The sequence below is a fragment of the Manihot esculenta genome, chromosome 10 (genome assembly GCF_001659605.2).
Source record: "Manihot esculenta cultivar AM560-2 chromosome 10, M.esculenta_v8, whole genome shotgun sequence".
Lineage (NCBI taxonomy): Eukaryota > Viridiplantae > Streptophyta > Magnoliopsida > Malpighiales > Euphorbiaceae > Manihot > Manihot esculenta.
The window spans coordinates 16061174-16075013 of NC_035170.2; positions in this window are offsets into that span (position 1 = coordinate 16061174).

The following is a 13840-nucleotide window of genomic DNA, read 5'->3' on the forward strand; positions in this document are numbered from 1 at the left end:
GTGGTTTAAAAACTATGTGAACCCGAGGTTAGATAGCCTATCATGGGAGGAGTTTGTGAATGAGTTTGCAGGATGGGCTTTCCCTGATAGCTCAAGGGAGCTGAAAATGATCGAGTTCGAGCAGTTGAGGCAGACGGAGGAAATGAGTGTAGATGAGTACACAGATAGGTTCTTGGAGTTATTGCCGTTTGCAGGGCAAAATCTGGATTCTGACCAGAAGAAGGCAAGGAGGTATATCATGAGGCTTCATTCCAGGTATTCCTCCTTGATTCAGTCAGCAGAAAGGGAGAGTTTCCACACCATAGTGGATATGGCCCGAAGAATGGAGGCTAGTGCAATAATCAAAGGAAAAGTTAAACAGTCAGTGGCTCAGTCTTCAGGTTCCAAGACCCCCAGCGGGGGAAGGTTAGACTCCTCTTCTCTGAATACAATAGCTTCAAGTGAAAAGAAAAAGTGGGAGAGAGGCCTCAGGAAGTCCAAGAAGAACAAGTTCTGGAACAAGATCAAGTCAGGTCTGGGTTTAGGAGGTGGCTCGAGCTCAGGTGCAGATAATGCAGTATGTATGAAATGTGGAAAGCCGCATAAGGGAGTATGTCGGTTTGGGACGACAATCTGCTTCAGATGTGGGCAGGAGGGACACATGGCACGGGAGTGTCCTAGAGCAGCTTTTATGGGACAGTCCCAGCAGACAGCTTCTGGTAGTGTGGCTCAGCCAGTAGCTCCAGCCGCGACTCAGGCCAGTGGCAGAGGCAGAGGGAGAGGGGTAGCCTCTTCTTCAGCGGGTTTCAAGGGTGAAGGTCCATCAGCTCCAGCACGGATCTTCACCATGACACAGCAGGAGGCAAATGCATCAAACACCGTGGTGTCAGGTAATCTCATCATTGGGTGTTCAGATGTTTATGCCTTAATGGACCCTGGTGCATCTCATTCTTTTATTGCTCCGAGAGCCGTCGAGAGGTTGGGTTTGATGGTCTCTGGGTTAGAGTGTCCCCTATGGATCAGTGGACCCAAGTGTGACCCGTCAATGGCAGAGTCAGTCTACCAGTGTAGTCCAGTTTTTGTGGAGGGGAGATGCCTTTCAGCCGACCTTGTGGTTCTAGATTTGACAGATTTTGACGTCATTCTAGGGATGAATTGGTATCTACCCATGGTGCTACCTTGGACTGCAGAGACAAGGTAGTCAGGTTCAGAGGTCAGGATGGGTCAGAGGTTGTCTTCAGAGGAGACAGGAGGGGTACACCTAGAGGTTTGATATCAGCCCTACAGGATCGTAGGTTGCTCAGGAGGGGTTGTCAGGGTTTTCTAGCTCATGTGAGAGAGCTGGATAGTCATGTTAGAGAGCCCACCTCAGTGCCCGTGGTCAGAGAGTTTTTAGACGTCTTCCCAGACGAGCTGCCAGGTTTACCACCTGCCAGGGAGATAGAGTTTGAAATTGAATTGATGCTTGGTACCAGACCGATCTCTATCCCTCCCTACAGGATGGCACCAGTAGAATTGAAGGAGCTTAAAGAGCAGTTGCAAGAGCTGGTAGATAAGGGCTTCATCCGACCGAGTACCTCGCCTTGGGGTGCTCCAGTTCTGTTTGTGAAAAAGAAGGATGGATCCCTTAGACTTTGTATCGACTACAGGCAGTTGAATAAAGTCACTACCAAGAATAGGTACCCGCTGCTAAGGATCGACGATCTATTCGACCAGCTAGCAGGAGCAGGTTGTTTCTCCAAGATAGATCTGAGATCCGGGTACCATCAGCTGAGGATAAGAGAAGAGGATGTGCCGAAGACGGCATTCAGAACCAGATATGGGCACTATGAGTTTCTTGTGATGTCGTTCGGGTTAACCAATGCCCCTGCAGCATTCATGGACCTCATGAACAGAGTTTTCAGTCAGTATCTGGATCACTTTGTTATTGTCTTCATAGATGATATCTTAGTGTATTCCAGGAATACAGAGGAGCATGCCCATCATCTGAGGTTAGTCCTGCAGACCTTGAGGGAACACGGCTTGTATGCCAAGTTCTCCAAGTGTGAGTTCTGGTTGAGGAGCATTTCTTTCTTGGGGCATGTTGTATCAGAAAATGGAATACAAATGGACCCCAAGAAGGTGGAAGCCGTAGCTAACTGGCCTAGACCCACTACAGTGACAGAAATCAAGAGCTTTTTGGGTTTAGCAGGTTACTACAGGAGGTTCGTTCAGGACTTCTCTAAGATTGCAGCTCCTATGACCAGGTTGACTAAGAAGAATCAGAGGTTTGTATGGACTGACTAGTGTGAAGAGAGCTTCGAAGAGCTGAAGAAAAGGTTGACGTCGGCACCGGTGTTAGCTCTGCCAGCTAGTAATGAAGACTTCACAGTGTTCTGTGATGCGTCCCATGTGGGACTGGGTTGTGTGTTGATGCAGAATGGAAGGATGATTGCTTATGCTTCTAGGCAGCTGAAGAAACATGAGTTGAATTATCCTACACATGACCTAGAGATGGCAGCGGTAATCTTTGCACTCAAGATGTGGAGGCATTACCTTTATGGGGTTAAATGTGAGATCTTCACAGATCATAAAAGCTTGCAGTACATCTTGAGTCAGAGAGAGTTGAACCTGAGGTAGAAGAGATGGGTAGAACTGCTTAGTAACTATGATTGCAAGATTCAGTACCATCCGGGTAAGGCGAATGTTGTGGCAGATGCCTTAAGCCGAAAATCACTTGGCAGTTTGTCCCATATTACAGCAGAGAGGAGACCAATGGTGAGGCAGTTCTTCGAGCTCATTAATGAAGGTCTACAGTTAGAGTTGTCTGGTACAGGTGCTTTGATAGCCCAGATGAGAGTGACACCTGTGTTTCTGGAGCAGGTGGCTCAGAAACAGCACGAGGACCCAGAGTTAGTGAAGATTGCCAGGACTATTCAGTCAGGCAAGAACAAAGAGTTCAGATTTGACAGCAAGGGGGTCCTCCGCTATGGGAATAGATTGTGTGTACTAGATGACGTGGGTCTGAAGGGAGACATTATGAGGGAAGCTCATAATGCCAGATACAATGTTCACCTTAGAGCCACCAAGATGTATCAGGATCTGAAAAGGGTTTATTGGTGGCCAGCTATGAAAAGAGAAGTGGCACAGTTCGTGTCAGCCTGCGAAGTATGTCAGAGGGTGAAGCTGGAACATCAGAAGTCGGCTGGAATGTTTAACCCACTGCCGATTCTAGAGTGGAAATGGGAGAATATAGCTATGGACTTCGTAGTGGGGTTACCGGCAACGTCCAACAGATTGGACTCCATATGGGTGATTGTGGACAGACTGACCAAATCTGCTCACTTCATCCCTGTCAGGAGTGGCTATTCTATGGATAAATTGGCACAGGTGTTTGTTGATGAAGTGGTCAGGTTGCATGGGGTTCCTGTTTCAATAGTGTCTGATAGAGGACCCCAGTTCACCTCCAGGTTTTGGCGGAGTCTGCAGAACGCTATGGGTACCAGGTTGGACTTTAGCACTGCTTTCCATCCACAGACTGATGGACAGTCAGAGAGGACCATCCAGACAATTGAAGATATGCTCAGAATGTGTGTGCTGGATTTTGGCGGTTCTTGGAGGCAGCATCTACCTTTGGTGGAGTTTGCCTACAATAACAGCCATCATGCTAGCATAGGGATGGCTCCATATGAAGCTTTGTATGGGAGGAGGTGTAGGTCACCTGTCTGCTGGGAGGAAGTTGGAGAAAGGGCCTTGGCAGGGCCTGAGCTAGTAGAGATTACCAGCAGAGTGGTACCAATTATCAGAGAAAGGATCAAGACTACTGTGAGCAGGCAAAAGAGCTATGCAGATGTCCGTAGAAGGCAAGTAGAGTTTCAGGAGGGGGATTTGGTATTGCTCAAAGTGTCTTCGATGAAAGGGGTGATTCGGTTCGGGAAGAAAGGTAAGCTAGCTCCACGGTACATCGGGCCCTTCGAAATCTTGCAAAAGATTGGGAATGTATCATACAAGTTGGACTTACCTGCTTCTATGGAGAGAATCCATCCGGTTTTCCATGTTTCCATGTTAATGAAGTTCGTGTCGGATCCGGGCAAGGTTCTTAGTGAGCCTGATGTGGAGATCCTTGGAGATCTCACCTATGTTGAGCAGCCAGTATGGATCCTAGACACCCAGATCAGAAAGCTAAGAAACAAGGAAATCCCGATGGTGAAAGTCCTCTGGAATCACCACAATATCGAAGAATGTACCTGGGAGACACGGGAGTCCATGCTCCAGCAATATCCTCATCTCTTCTAAGGTTAGTGTTATGTGTTTTGTATGTATGTTTATGTTTGATGCTATGCATGTGCTAGTTGAGGAACATTCGGGGACGAATGTTCTTAAAGGGGGGAGAATGTAATACCCGGCTAGACTCTGGTATCGAAATTCCTACCGTCCGGTGGAATCTCGATTGTCGAAAACCTCTAGAAGGGTAAAATCATATTTTCATAAAATATTTTGATGTATTTTATGGTTTTAAGTAAGAAAGAAATTGAGTTTTGAATGAAAAAGACCATGGAGGCATTTCCAGGTTCGGCCGCCGAACCTCAAGTTCGGCCGCCGAACATTGGATAGTTTAGGGGGGCAAGTTAGGCTTCCGAAAGTGGCTCAGGTTCGGCCGCCGAACCCCATGTTCGGCCGCCAAACTTGCATGAGTTTTTGAGGCACTTTAGGCTTCCGAAGGTGGTCTGGCCAGCCCCTATAAAAGGGCTCCATGGCCGAAACGGGCGAGCTTTCTCCCCTATTTTCGGCCAACGGTGAGTCCATGCCCTCCCGTGGTTGATTTAGATGATTTTTCCTCAAATCTTTCAAGTGTTAACAAGCGTTTACTTGATTTTTGAAGATTTGTGAGCTTAGAGCAAGTTTTGGAGCTTGGAGACCCAAGCAGCTAAATTTCTCCCATCTCCGAGTTTAGATCGCCTCCCCTCTCGATCTCCAAGAGATAAGAGTAGATCCTTAGCTCATTTCATGTTTTAAACAAGTTTTATGAAAGTTTATGGGGTAGAAATGCATGTTTAGGTTAATGTTGAGTATATGGACAATGTGTGTTGTATATGTATGTTTGATGTGTTTTAGTTGGGGTTTAGGATAGTTTGACGCCCTTATGAGCTTATGTATGTGTGTATGCATGTTGTGGAAGTGTTGGTTTTGAGTTGGAAGGTGTTGGGAGGCAAATGTGCATTGTGGAGGCTGAGTTCTGCCCTTTGGAAGAACTCAGGTTCGGCAGCCGAAGGAACTTTCGGCCGCCGAACCTGCCTGTGGAGGCAAGCCTTTGGCTACCGAACCCTACCCCCGAAAGTGAACTTTCGGCTCTGGAAGGGAGTTTCGACTGCCGAAGGTGCCGCGCGAACATGCATGAGTTTTGTCTCTGGAAGGAACCTTCGGCCGCCGAAAGTGCCGCCAAAGGTGCATGACTTTCAGCTCTTGAGGGACTTTCGGCCGCCGAACCTGCCGCCGAAAGTGCCCTGTTCAGCCTTCCTTTGCATGATTTCTATGATTGTTTTAAGGTGTTTTAGGGGGTTTTTGGGGAGTATTTTAGAGTCATGTTCATGTATGTTTAGTCCCTCATTTGAGTCCACCTGTGTAGGTTCAGACCCGAGGAACCGAGAACCCCAGCAGTGAGATAGCTGCTTCAGAGTCTTGTCAGAGCTAGCCTGAGGTGAGTAGAATGGACTTTTATTTCCAAAGCAAATAAATAAAATTGAGCATGTTCATGCATCACGAATGCCATATGATATACTAGGTTGTTTGCATTAGAATTCACGAATATGTTGCATTGCATATTATGTTGTTGATGTGGATGAATGTTGGATGATCCTTTAGCCCTCACTATGATGAGATATGATATGATATGATATGGAAGTCCAGGTGTGGCCTACACTACGCCCCTGGCACAATGTAAGAGAAAGTCCGAATGTGGCCTGCACTATGCCCCCGGCACGAATGGATATGTATGATATGATATGTGTAAGAGAAAGACCAGGTGTGGCCTGCACTATGCCCCTGGCATGATTGGATTATTTAAAGGGCTATTGGTGACAAGTTCATCCTTAATGAAATTTGTTTGTGATGTGATGCATTTCATAAAAGCATGAATGTTAAATTTAATGTTTTACTATTCTGCTCATTGGGCTCTAGTAGCTCACCCTATTCCCTTAATCCCCCAGGTTGCAGGTACGGGATAGAATCAGGAGGTGAGCAAGAATAAGAAGTCTTGTCTTATGTAATAGCTAGATGTGGACATGAGAATGATGTAATGTTAAGTACAGTACAGTAATGTAATGTAATGATGTTTATTGAAGTTTAGAGTTGTGCTTGACCCTAGTATGTTGGTTAATCCCCTTGTACATGGTCTATAAAATGATTTATCACTGTTTATATAAACCAAGCTTAACATATATTATGTTACCCCATTGGAGTATTTGATGAGGACTCCAGTGTGGGGTTTGATGTTTATGCTTATGAGTTATGCATGCACAGGTTAAGTTTGGTAAATGAATGAGAAAGTTCAAAAATTTTTATGTATATGTTGATCATGTATGGGATTAAACAGGTATACAGGATGTATGTCAGGCTTGCTACGGGTCCTGGCGGCCTTAAGCCGATCTGGATCCTAGCGCCGGTAGCGGTCCGATTTTCGGGTCGTTACAGCATGCTTGGCAATCTTCTGCGCTGCATCTGCTATAACAAGAAAACTACTTGGGATCTTGCTCTTGCCCAAGCAGAATTTGCTTACAACAGTGTTGTCCACAGCTCCACAAAGATGTCACCATTTGTTGTTGTGTACAGAAAAATTCCAGCGCATACAGTTGATCTTATTGCCCTTCCCACAGGTTCTCACAACAGTGTTGTAGCAAGCAACTTGGCAAGCAGCACGTGGATGTTTTCAAATAGGTATAACAATTCCTTACAGAAGCCAATGACAAATATAAAGCTACAGCTGATAAACATAGGCGTTTCAAGTCCTTCAATGTCGGTGACCAAGTTATGGTGTATTTACGCAAGGAGCGTGGTGGAGGATAGAAAAAGCTTGACGTCAAGAAGATTGGTCCATTTCGGATCATTCAGAAGATCAATGACAATGCCTATGTTCTTGACCTCCCACATGAGATGAAAATTTCCAAGACGTTTAATGTGGCAGATCTATTTCAGTACTACCCTGCTGATAACAACTCGAGGTCGAGTTCTTTACAAGTGGAAGGGAATGACATGGAGCAACTAGCCTTGGACTATACGGCAGACTTGAACCGGGCCTAACTTTTGCTGTCGACGTCTGATAGAGACCATGATAGCTTTTCGGAAAGGGAATTTTGAGACGCACGACTTTCAAAAGTGTGACGAGGGCCGCAGGCCTGGTCACAAAGTTCGATATGGAAATTCCATCGTTTAGGGGGTCAATTTTGCATTTTAATTATTTTTTTAGATATTTTGGGTATTTTCATAATTTTGCTTATTAGGGTTTTGTTTCTATTATAAATAGCCTCCCTTGGCTATTAGAAACTCACTTTTTCAATCTTTTAGGAATTTCAATAAGACTTTTAGTCTTCTAGCCTATCTTTTCTCTTATTTCGTCTTAACCAAAAGATATTGGTTAAAACTCCTGACGGAGTCTAAAGAATCCTTTATCACTGTTGATAACCTACCAGCTTCTTCTTTTTGGTGCATAATTCCTTTAAGAATTTTACACAGCGAGGTACCTATTTAATTCTATCAAGCAATGGTATATTTACCTTTACTTTGTGAAATCTCTCAAGGATCTCCTTCTTTCCTTTCTCTTTCTTTGATTTGGCTAGCCTTTCTGAAAAATGAGGTTTAATTATCCAAGTATCAAGTTTAGCAGGTGCAGGTGTTGGAGTTGATTTACAATTTGATTTAGGTACTGTACTTTTAGTCTCCAAGCCTGCACTTTCGTCGTGCCCACGACTTACCTCATAAGGATTTTGCAGCAACCCTTTTTTACTTCTCAATGTAACAGCACTTACATTCTTCCTAGGGTTCACTATGGTCTAAGAAAGTAGTTTACCTTGATTTTTCAGTTTGTTCATTGATACTGCCAATTGACTTATTTGTGTTTTTAGATTTTGAATACTCGTCTGGGTCTCTTATTGAAACTGTTGAGTCTCTTATTGAAATTACTGAGTGTTAGTTGACAAACTTTTAACAATATCTTCAAAGAACATACCTGAATTGGATGAAGGTGCTTGCTGCTGAAATTGTTTAGGCTGATAGCTTTGAAAATTTTACTGTTTATAGCTAAAATTCGGGTGGTTTCACCATCCTGGGTTATACCTATTTGAGAAGGGATCGTACTTTCTTTGTGGAGGACTTGGGAACCCGTTGACAGCATCCACATGCTGGTCATCATCTTGAAGTGATGGGCACATATCAGTGGGATGAGTCGTATTAGCGCAAATTCCACAAGCTTTGGCTTGTTGTGCCTTCTCTGCAACAAGATTTTCAACTAAAATGGTTAGGTGAGAAAGTCTATATTCAACAAAAGAATTACTTATGTAATACCCGGCTAGACCCCGGTATCGGAATTCCTACGTTCCGGCGGATTTTCCGTTGGAAGTCGGGATTCGAGGATGTCGGAGCTTGCCCTAAGGGTATAAGAAAGGTTTTTAAGATGTTTTTTTAAGTGTTTTTATCATGTTTGCATGTTTTGAGTTAAGAAAATTGAGTTTTGAAATGAAAAGGCCAAGGGGACAAAAGCCAGGTTCGGCCGCCGAAGGTGAAGTTCGGCCGCCGAAAGTTGCATGGTTTCGCATGCACGTTAGGCCGCCGAAAGAAGAGTCGGTTGGTCACTACAAAAGCCCCTTTGCCCGAGACTTGAGTGTTAAACACTCTGTTTTTGGGTCAAAGGTAGGTTCAAGCTCTCCTTGGTGTGATTTCTCATGTTTTCCTCAAAGCTTGCATGTTTTAACTTGATTTGAGTTTTGTTTTAGAGTTTTGAGCAAAAGGAAGCAAAGTTGAGCACTTGGAGATTTTGATTGAGTTTTCCCCCATCTCCAAGCTTGGATCATCAATCCTCTAGTTCTTCAAGAGGTAAGCATGGATCCTCACCTCCCCTTATGTTTCAAGCAAGTTTTAAGAGGTTTAGAGAGGTTTATGGCATGTTTTGGGGGTATAAACATGAGTTTGAGCATATGTTGATCATATGAGTTTCTATGAGTTTTGTTGTTGTTTTTGAGGCTTGAGCTAGTTTTTAGGCCTCTATATGCATGAGTTATGTTCTTTGTGAGTTGAGAAGTGTTGGTATGCATGTTATGGGTGTTTGATAGGATTTTGGAGGCTGAGAGCATGAGTTGTGCTCGGATTCTGCCTTTCTGGAGAATCCAGGTTCGGCCGCCGAAGCAAGGTTCGGCCGCCGAACCCCTTGTGGAGGCAGTTTCGGCTGCCAAACCTTGCCCCTGAAAGCTAGGCTTTTGGGTGAGAAAGAGACTTTCGGCCGCCGAAAGAGGGAGTTCGGCCGCCGAAAATGCATGAGTTTCGTCTCTGGACGAGACTTTCGGCCGCCGAAGGTGCCGCCGAACATGCATGAGTTTCGTCTCTGGAGGGAGGTTTCGGCCGCCGAACCAGCCGCCGAAAGTGCCCAGTCCAGCCTTCTTTTGCCCATTTTTCCATGCATGCCTATGATGTTTTAGAGGGGTTTTGGGGAGATATTAAGAGGTATGTTTAAGTAAGTTTGGTCCTCATTTGAGTCCACCTGTGTAGGTACGGACCCGAGAGACCAAGGAGGCCCACAGAGTTAGAGTTACAGAGACTGCCCAGCAGTTGACAGAGGTGAGTGGAACAGAACTTTATTTTAAAAGTTAAGAACTGTTTTAGCATGATTCATGCATCATTAATGCCATGTTTATGTAGGATGCTTTGCATTAGTATTCACCAAGTTGATGCATTGCATTATTCCTTGTATATGTGGATTGGACCGAGGCGATCTCAATAGCCCATAAGTCTGTCATTATTGTATGACCTGTGTGAGCTCCTTTGGGGGCCGGGCATTTACCTTGGATGAGTCCTGTGAGAGCCCTTATAGGGTCGGGCACCATGAGTAGTTAGTGAAAGACCTGTGTGAGCTCCTTTGGGGGCCGGGCACTGACAGAGGGAGTTTTGGGATCATGTCTAATCCGAGATGTGAAATGTTTGTGCAGTGATGCATCATATGATAGCATGTTTTAAATGTGATTTTTTATAGATTCCGCTCACTGGGCTTTAGCAGCTCATCCCTCTCCCTAACCCCATTTTTCAGGGCCTCAGAGAAGAGAAAGAGAAAGAGAAAGCAAGGGTAAAGGCATATGTAATAGTATAGAATAGTGGACATGATAATGATGTACAGTACAGAGTTTATGTCATGTATAGAAATGATGTAATAGCAAGTTATGTATTGAGTTATAGTATTGTGCTTGGCCCTAGTGCTAGTTATCCCTTTGCACATGATCTTTTTATGTTATGTTATGATTGAGATAATGTTGTTATGATGCGCTAGGCTTGGTGCATGGTAGTCTTTCTATCTCTGTAGTTACTATATGGTACCATGGCAGGTATCACTCTTCGAGTGCATACAGACAGAGCATGCATAGTCCAGGCTTAGTGGATGAGAAAAGTTTCAAGAAAAGAAAAGATAGTCAAGCAAAGAAAAAAAAAGAAGAGTAAGTAACAGTTTTAAGCTTAAGTTTGATCATGTATGGGATTTATCAGGTACTCAGAGTTGACAGTAGGCTTACTACGGGTCCCGGCGGCCTTAAGCCGATCTGGATCCTAGTGCCGGTGATGGTCCGGTAAGCGGGCTGTTACAGATTGGTATCAGAGCATAGGGCCTCTAGAGTACGGTGTGCTGAGCTAAGATGCTCAGGGATTAGAGATATCTCACATCGGAAAGAGGTTGTTTTAGAGGGCAAGCACAATAGGAAGATCATGTCCACTAGGATAGGATGTTGAGTCCTGTCTTGATGTGTAATGCCATGATTTTATGCATGTGCATTTAATGGTATGCTATGATATGTTATGCTATGAGTTGAGTGTTCATGTTGTTACATGGATCCTATGATGCTAAAGTTCATGTTATGTTTTCAGAAGCTAAGATGAGAGGAACCCGTCGATCAGCTAGATTGACTGGAGCTCCGCCCGAGAATAAGGGTATGGAAGGGCGTCCCCCTGCTTTGCCAAGAGCTATGTCCCAAAGGGCAGGCAGAGAAAGATCATCAAGGGACCCTAGAAGGTCGTTTGATGAAAGTAGGAGGGAGACAGAACAGAGAAGAAGATCGAGTGATACAAGGGAAGAGATGGATGTGGATCCAAGAAGGGATGGAGGGTTAGGTGTTGGCACTATAGAGGAGGATGTGGGATCATCACAGGGAGGCGGTCAGGCCTCGGGGTATGGTTATCCACCCCACTATCAGCCCTACCCACAGGGCCCAGGATATTCGATGGGAGGAACATCGGATCATCCTAGTTTTCACCCATATCCCACATATATGCCGTATCCACCGTATTACCCCCCATATCCACCATATCCCATGTATCCACCCTCACCTTTTTACCCCAGTCCAGCATACTCTACACCAGAGAGTTCTGCACCTCCTCCACCACCACCACCAGTGGTACAACCAGAAGCCCCAGTTATCCAAACACCTCAACCTGGCCCATCTGTGAGGAGCAAGGTAAAGATGACTGATTACCTAAAGTTAGATGCTCCTAAGTATCAATCAGGAGATGATCCGTTTGAGTACATTAAAGCAGTCAAGATGATAGCAGATGAGCTAGGGGCAGATGATATCAGAGCCATTCAGATGGCAGGGTTCACTTTAAAATGTAAGAAGGCGAAGGAATGGTTTGGCGTCTATGTGGACCCGAGGTTGGATAACATGTCTTGGGAGGAGTTTGCTAATGAGTTGCCGGATGGGCATTTCCAGATAGTTCGAAAGAACTAAAGCTGATAGAGTTTGAGCAGCTTAAGCAAACAGAGGATATGAGTATTGATGAGTTTACTGACAGGTTTCTGGAGTTGCTGCGGTATGCAGGACAGGCCTATGACACGGAACAGAAAAAGGCTAGGAGGTATGCTATGAAACTGCATTCCAGGTATTCCTCTTTGATCCATGCAGCCGAGAGGGAGAGTTTCCACACCGTGGTGGATTTAGCACGGAGGATGGAGGCTAGTGCCATTATACAGGGTACAGTGAAACAGCAGCCGGCACAGTCTTCAGGTGCGAAGACCCCAGGTAGGGGTAAGTCAGATCCCTCTTCACAGGGTGCAGCAACTTCCAGTGGTAAGAAGTGGAGTGGTTCCACTCAGAAGTCGAGGAAGAATAAGTTCTGGAACAAGATTAAAGCAGGTCTGGGATTGGGCAGTGGCATGAGTTCAGGTTCAGAGGTGCCAGTGTGTAGTAGGTGCGGTAAAGCGCACAGAGGAGTTTGTCGCTTTGGGATTACAGGATGTTACAGGTGTGGCCAGGAGGGACACATGGCTCGTGAGTGCCCTCAGGCAGTTTTCACGGCACCATCCCAGCAGACAGCTCCAGCTAGCATGCCACAGCCACCAGTTTCAGTTATGACGCAGGGCAGAGGCAGAGGGAGAGGGTCAGCCTCTTCATCTGCAGGTCCCAGAGGTGGAGGTCCGTCAGCTCCGGCGCGGATTTTCACGATGACACAGCAGGAGGCAAACACTTCTAACACCGTGGTGTCAGGTAATCTCCTCATTGGGTGTTCTGAGGTGTATGCTTTGTTAGACCCTGGTGCTTCGCATTCCTTTGTTGCTCCCAGAGCCATAGAGAGAGTGGGTTTGATGACGTCTGGGTTAGAGTGTCCCCTATGGGTCAGTGGCCCTAAGTGTGATCCATCGTTGGCAGAGACAGTCTGTCGACATAGTCCAGTGTTTCTAGATGGTAGATGCCTTCCAGCTGACCTTGTGGTTCTAGAGTTGACAGATTTTGACGTCATTCTAGGGATGGATTGGCTATCTGCATATGGTGCTACCTTGGACTGCAGAGACAAGGTAGTTAAGTTCAGAGATGAGGATGGATCTGAGTTTGTCTTCAGAGGAGACAGGAGGGGCACGCCTAGAGGTCTGATATCAGCCCTACAGGCTCGTAGGTTGCTCCGGAGGGGATGTCAGGGGTATCTAGCTCATGTGAGAGAGCTAGACAGTCAGGTTAGGGACCCCAGTTCAGTGCCCGTAGTCAGAGAGTTCCCAGATGTGTTTCCAGATGAGCTTCCAGGACTACCACCGGATAGGGAAATAGAGTTCGAGATTGAGTTAGTGCCTGGTACCAGACCGATCTCTATTCCTCCCTACAGGATGGCACCAGCAGAGCTTAAGGAGTTGAAAGAGCAGCTACAAGAGTTGGTAGACAAGGGTTTCATCCGTCCGAGTACCTCACCCTGGGGTGCTCCAGTGTTGTTTGTCAAGAAGAAGGATGGATCCCTTAGACTTTGTATCGACTACAGGCAGTTGAACAAAGTCACTACCAAGAATAAGTATCCTCTACCCAGGATCGATGATCTATTCGACCAACTAGCAGGAGCAGGTTGTTTTTCTAAGATAGATCTGAGATCGGGCTATCATCAGCTGAGAATCAGGGAAGAGGATGTACCTAAGACAGCTTTCAGGACCAGATATGGGCATTATGAGTTCTTAGTGATGCCGTTCGGGTTGACTAACGCCCCTGCAGCATTCATGGATCTCATGAACCGAGTTTTCAGAGAGTACCTGGATCACTTTGTTATTGTCTTCATAGATGATATCTTGGTGTATTCCAGGAATGCAGAGGAGCATGCCCATCATCTGAGGATAGTCCTGCAGACCTTGAGAGAGCATGGTTTATATGCCAAGTTCTCCAAGTGT